The sequence below is a fragment of the Struthio camelus genome, chromosome Z (assembly GCF_040807025.1).
Source record: "Struthio camelus isolate bStrCam1 chromosome Z, bStrCam1.hap1, whole genome shotgun sequence".
Taxonomy (NCBI): domain Eukaryota; kingdom Metazoa; phylum Chordata; class Aves; order Struthioniformes; family Struthionidae; genus Struthio; species Struthio camelus.
Window position 1 is genome coordinate 89440500 of NC_090982.1, and position 6000 is coordinate 89446499.

Here is a 6000-nt window from a genome sequence, read left to right on the forward strand (position 1 = left end):
TCAGCCTGTCCCCTGAGTAACGTGGTTTAACTGCCTTTGTACGCGGGCGAAAAGCAGGCTGCCTTTCACAGCTGTCACTTACCAGGTCTGTGACTGCTGATAGTTCAAAGACCCATTTCAGAGATGCTGTGACCTCTTTAGCATGGCATTATGCTAATATCTCTCAGTATGCTTTTGAAAAGCAGAGTATTGTCTATAAATCCTTTACTTATGGAACCATTTTAAGGCCACACTCTTTGCTAAGCAAGTGTGATGTCTTTGAATAATGGCTAGTTTGCTCAGCCTTGTTAACAACCAGAAAAAAAGAATTATTAAGCCCTGTCAAATCCTCCGGGCTTTGTGTTATATCTGAATTCAACATCTCTTCTATAGACAATTAAAAATCTTCTGTGTCTCTTATTGTGCAAGACTTTATCTTATTCTGTTGTTTTCCAGGACTTAACATCCTGAGAATTATTAGGATTTCTCACTCTTCATACTATTTTTGGCATTGTACATTTTCACTTTGTAGCTAGTGATTTTTCTTTCTGCAAATGAGTGATAAGGGTTAATGACTTCTACATAGTCATTAGCTTTTGTCCTGTGTTTTCTTTAAACTTTGGGGAGATTGCCTGTTGCGGACGTTTTGTTCCATAGCTATGGGCAGTGTTTGCTGGAGGGCAGAAGTACAGGTTATGCAGCGGTTATGGAATGACTTGAAGGTGGTCCACCTGTGTAGAGTGCCCTAATATTTCTATCCTCACATTCTCCCCTGCCCTGAGACTGTGTCCACTTCTTTTAGTTTGTGTCTACTTACTGTGCTTTCTTCCTTTCCTCCTCCTCCTCCTGTTTCTTTGAAAGACAGAGGATTCTCCAAACCAGTTGTAATGCAGGGAGAAGGCCAAGACAAACGTAGTTAATGTACAATGTAGTTAAGAAGGGGTTTCAATATATTTCTCACTTTCTGACCATAATTCTCATTCAGTATCATTTTCAAATACAAATATATTTCAAATATATTTATAGGTTATATTTTCCCTGTGCAGGTTTCACCACCGTTTGTTGTGGTCTGCACTTACATTTAAACTATGTGCAAAACTTCTGAGCCAGGTGCTAGTTTGGTCAGTAACTGCCCTTATTAGAAGCAATAGAGATAAGTTGGGTGCAAATATGCTTAAGTCCTGTAAGCCTGCTAGCTGCTCAGTATACACCCCGACCTGTGAAGGCAGCAAGAGGGACCCTTGAGAGAGGTAACTGCCGAAGGGGGGGAAGTGTCCCTCTCAGACAGGGGAGACAAGAGGACCTCCCCCAGCTGTGCGTTCCCCTGTTCTGCCTGCTTTTGTGCCTTTCCACTCTGAGTCAGCGGTGACTAACAGCTGCTGGTCCTGAAAATAGCTGATGGCTTTTCAGTAACCAGGAGAAAGTCATGAACAGTCATACTTGGTAGTTTTCATAGCGTGACCAGACCCTAGACAAAATCTGCTGGGCTTGAAGAGATCAGCAATGAATCCAGTGATTTATCATCTCTAAAGGAAAAATGGCTCTACTTTTCATGTTGTAACGTAGGTATTACCACAAAATTAGCAGGTAGTTGGACAATTTGCAGGTTAAATATCATCTTGCTTCCTAAATCAAGCAGCTATTCATACATTTACATAAGTGTGATATTTGTTAATCCCTAATGAGTGGGATAAAAGCCATTTGACTACCCACCAGTTTAAAACCAAATTGTAAACCGTATCTATTAAATAGTAAGACCTCTCTGATAAGACCATAGCTTACGCTTCAAGGCTTAGGAGACAGAATACATTTGTACACATTCTGCGCATTTTCTATTACCATATTTTTGCGAGTACTGAAAATTCCCTGCTCTTTTTCTGAGATAATTCAAATGGGCCCCAAGCTCAATTGCTTTTGCAGTATATTCTTGGCAAGGATTACCAAATTATGCTTCAAAGGTCCCGTAGAATTGGCGTATATTTGAATAATTTTTGTTTAAAAATGAAAGTTTAAAAACCAAGTAATTAGTCTTCTGTTTATTTATTTATATATTGGAAGACCAATCTCACTGTATTTTGTATTTGTTCTGCTTAAACAGATTTGGCTGATGTACTTTTCTGTTTCCAATTCTGTCAAAGGTCAGCAACTGTGCATCTTATTCTAATAGGTGCAAAAGGGATAGGGTATTGTAGCCATGGAAAACAGTTCCTTACACGATTAGCTTCTCTAAAACGCTGTCTTCACTGAGGTTCCCGATCCTACCCAAATTCTCCCCAGTTCAGCTCCACATGCTGACTCTGCTAGGGTGACCCCAGGCACCTTGCAGCAGATGTTGTGCCACAGATGCTGCAATTGTTCCATGGGCAGCTTGTAACACTGGCGCAGGGAGCCTGCAAAGTCCTCACCTTGGCACTGGAAGCAGAGCTACTTTTTCTGGCTTTTCCTTGGTTGAAATGATACAAACAACTCAGATGTCCATTAACCAAAAAAAAAAAAAATTGAATGTTGGAAAGGTGTGGGGCCAGCGTTAAGCAATGGGACCTCATTTATATCTACATATAAGGTGTCTAAACCACTTTCTGGATCTAGGCCCAACAAAGGGCTTAGTTTAGCTGCCTAAATCTGCATAGCATCCTTGAAAATGTTGCTAAGCCTCCTTCTGAAAAATGAAAGGTAGATCCTGGGCAGGCATCATCTGTTCTCTGCAGTGCACATGACTTATAATGGATTTAACTTGCAGCAGGGGAGGGAGACTAAAGGCATACGGAAAAATGCCTCACAGTCCTAACAGGGAGCCTGAATTCCTGAGGCACGGATGTCTGTGAAGACACCCGAGGCGACAGGCTGCAGATGGAGTAGAAGAGCACACGGCTCATGCCTGCACACCTCAGGAGGGTGTGTTAGCCAGCAGGCGATAGCGGGCTCTCACCCGCTCCTGAGAACACGGCCCCATGGAGCAGTGCAATATTCCTTGGGCCACAGACGGGCAGTCACTCACGGTGTCCAGACTACACTAACACTTGTTACATTACTGATATGAAGCATTCAGTGGCGTGGACCCAAAACCCACGCCTCGCTTGCACTGGGAGGTGCTGGGGTCATGGTTTCTTTCTCTCCTTGCTCCATTTGACACAGCAATACAAGCACAAAAGCAAAGCACACCTGCCAGAGTATCTTTCCTGTCTAGTATGTTCTAGGAGCTAGGAAATGCAAGTTTGAATATTGCAAGGGAGCAAACCTGACTCCCCTGAATCCTGGGAATACCCCTAGCTACGGAGTATTTGGGAGAATGACTTCTAACGATGCTTTGTGTGTGTGCAGCTGCTGCTGTTGCCATGCTGCAAGGATGCCAGCTGGAGTGGTGGTCCCTTCAGCTCAGCTACAGGCCAGCGCTGCTTCTGAACAGTGCCAAAGCTCAGGAGTGAGACAGGAATTAATACAACCCCCTAGGGTTAGCTGATGGTTGTGTAGGAGTTCAGAGAATTACAGATTAGATTCAGGCATCTAGAGTGAGAATTAGGTGATATTTAACTCCTGTGTCCTCCTGCGGGGCTAGTCTTGGCTGTAAATCAGAGCCCTGGAGTCTACAAGGTGGCCAGGTGCCAAAATGCTAAAGCACTTTGATAAACACGTTGCATGAAAAATTTTTAGGTTTCAGGGTGCTCTTGTGCTATCTTAAGCTATCTTAAAAGAAGTTATTCACAATAGAAGTATTATAGAAAAAGAACTGCAGGCTTCCACTGTGCTCTTGTGGATAGCATGATACAAGAAATTTTCAGGTGAAAATCTAAAAAAGCAACTGAATTTGACAGATACTATTAAGTATTTGCCAGAAGTTGTAGAGTTATTGCTCAGAAAAGAAATTTAGGATTGCAAATACAGAATATATGTTTTATCCTTTTTGCTTAAACTAAGGATGTTTCACCAGCCAGGAGGGAAATGTTATTTTATTGAGTAACAGAACAAACAAAAATGGGAGAGCACAAAAAGGATATCACTTATTCTGAAAGCAAAGAAATTAAATGTAAATTGGCTTCATTTTTAATTGTGTAAATGCACTTGCAAAACCATTTTTGGCCCTAGCATATTTTTGATTTGTAAAAGCTATGTTTTCAGTTGTTTCTATTTGATGCAACTAAAACTGATTTCAATACAGAAAGTAGGAAGAATACACCAGGCTTTGGAGATCTGGATTGCGAGAGTCTTAAAATCTTTTTAAAAATAAATCATTAAGAAGTTATTATTGCGCACAAATACAGCATTTACTGCACCATCAAAGGGAGAATGTCTTGAACTGGAGCACTCCTTCCTGCAGGCCGCTGAGAATAGCAGGCTTCGTTGGTCTTTTTTCAGGAAAAAGGAAAGGTTAAAAATTGACAGTTCCTGGGAGAATTAAATTTATAGTATGTGACCTAATAGCAAAGTGCACTTCATCAGTGCAGATGACAAAACATTCCCTGTCTCAGTGCTGTCCTGGAGTCTAACCGGCATACGCTCGAGGTTTCATTAGTCGCTGTAGGGGCTCTCCATAGCAGGGACAACAGGGTCAGAGCTGGTTCCCAGCCCCTGCGAAGAAGCCGATGGAGAAAACAGAGTAATCTCGAAAAATAAGAATTCCTTCTACCACTGGTTCTAAGGATGATATGCCACGGTAGTGGCATCTGGGGGGGCAGGACCCCGGGGGGGGGCAGGATCCCTGAGGGGAGGGCAGGATCTGGGGGGGCATGACCCCGGGGGGGGGCAGGATCCCTGAGGGGAGGGCAGGATCTGGGGGGGGCAGGACCCCGGGGGGGGCAGGATCCCTGAGGGGAGGGCAGGATCTGGGGGGGGCAGGACCCCGGGGGGGGGCAGGATCCCTGAGGGGAGGGCAGGATCTGGGGGGGGGGCAGGACCCCGGGGGGGGGCAGGATCCCTGAGGGGAGGGCAGGATCTGGGGGGGGCAGGACCCCGGGGGGGGGCAGGATCCCTGAGGGGAGGGCAGGATCTGGGGGGGCAGGACCCCGGGGGGGGGGCAGGATCCCTGAGGGGAGGGCAGGATCTGGGGGGGCAGGACCCCGGGGGGGGCAGGATCCCTGAGGGGAGGGCAGGATCTGGGGGGGGCAGGACCCCGGGGGGGGCAGGATCCCTGAGGGGAGGGCAGGATCTGGGGGGGCAGGACCCCGGGGGGGGCAGGATCTGGGGGGGGCAGGACCCCGGGGGGGGGCAGGATCCCTGAGGGGAGGGCAGGATCTGGGGGGGCAGGACCCGGGGGGGGGCAGGATCCCTGAGGGGAGGGCAGGGTCTGGGGGGGGCAGGACCCCGGGGGGGGCAGGATCTGGGGGGGGCAGGACCCCGGGGGAGGGGCAGGATCCCTGAGGGGAGGGCAGGATCTGGGGGGGCAGGACCCCGGGGGGGGGGCAGGATCCCTGAGGGGAGGGCAGGATCTGGGGGGGCAGGACCCGGGGGGGGCAGGATCCCTGAGGGGAGGGCAGGATCTGGGGGGGGCAGGACCCCGGGGGGGGCAGGATCTGGGGGGGGCAGGACCCCGGGGGGGGCAGGATCCCTGAGGGGAGGGCAGGATCTGGGGGGGGCAGAACCCCGGGGGGGGGGCAGGATCCCTGAGGGGAGGGCAGGATCTGGGGGGGGCAGGACCCGGTGGGGGGGGCAGGATCCCTGAGGGGAGGGCAGGACCCGGGGGGGCAGGACCCCGGGGGGGGGCAGGATCCCTGAGGGGAGGGCAGGACCCGGGGGGGCAGGACCCCGGGGGGGGCAGGATCCCTGAGGGGGGGGCAGGATCTGGGGGGGGCAGGACCCCGGGGGGGGCAGGATCCCTGAGGGGAGGGCAGGATCCGGGGGGGCAGGACCCCGGGGGGGGGGGCAGGATCCCTGAGGGGAGGGCAGGATCTGGGGGGGGCAGGACCCCGGGGGGGGGGGCAGGATCCCTGAGGGGAGGGCAGGATCTGGGGGGGCAGGACCCCGGGGGGGGGGGGCAGGATCCCTGAGGGGAGGGCAGGGTCTGGGGGGGGCAGGACCCGGCGGGGG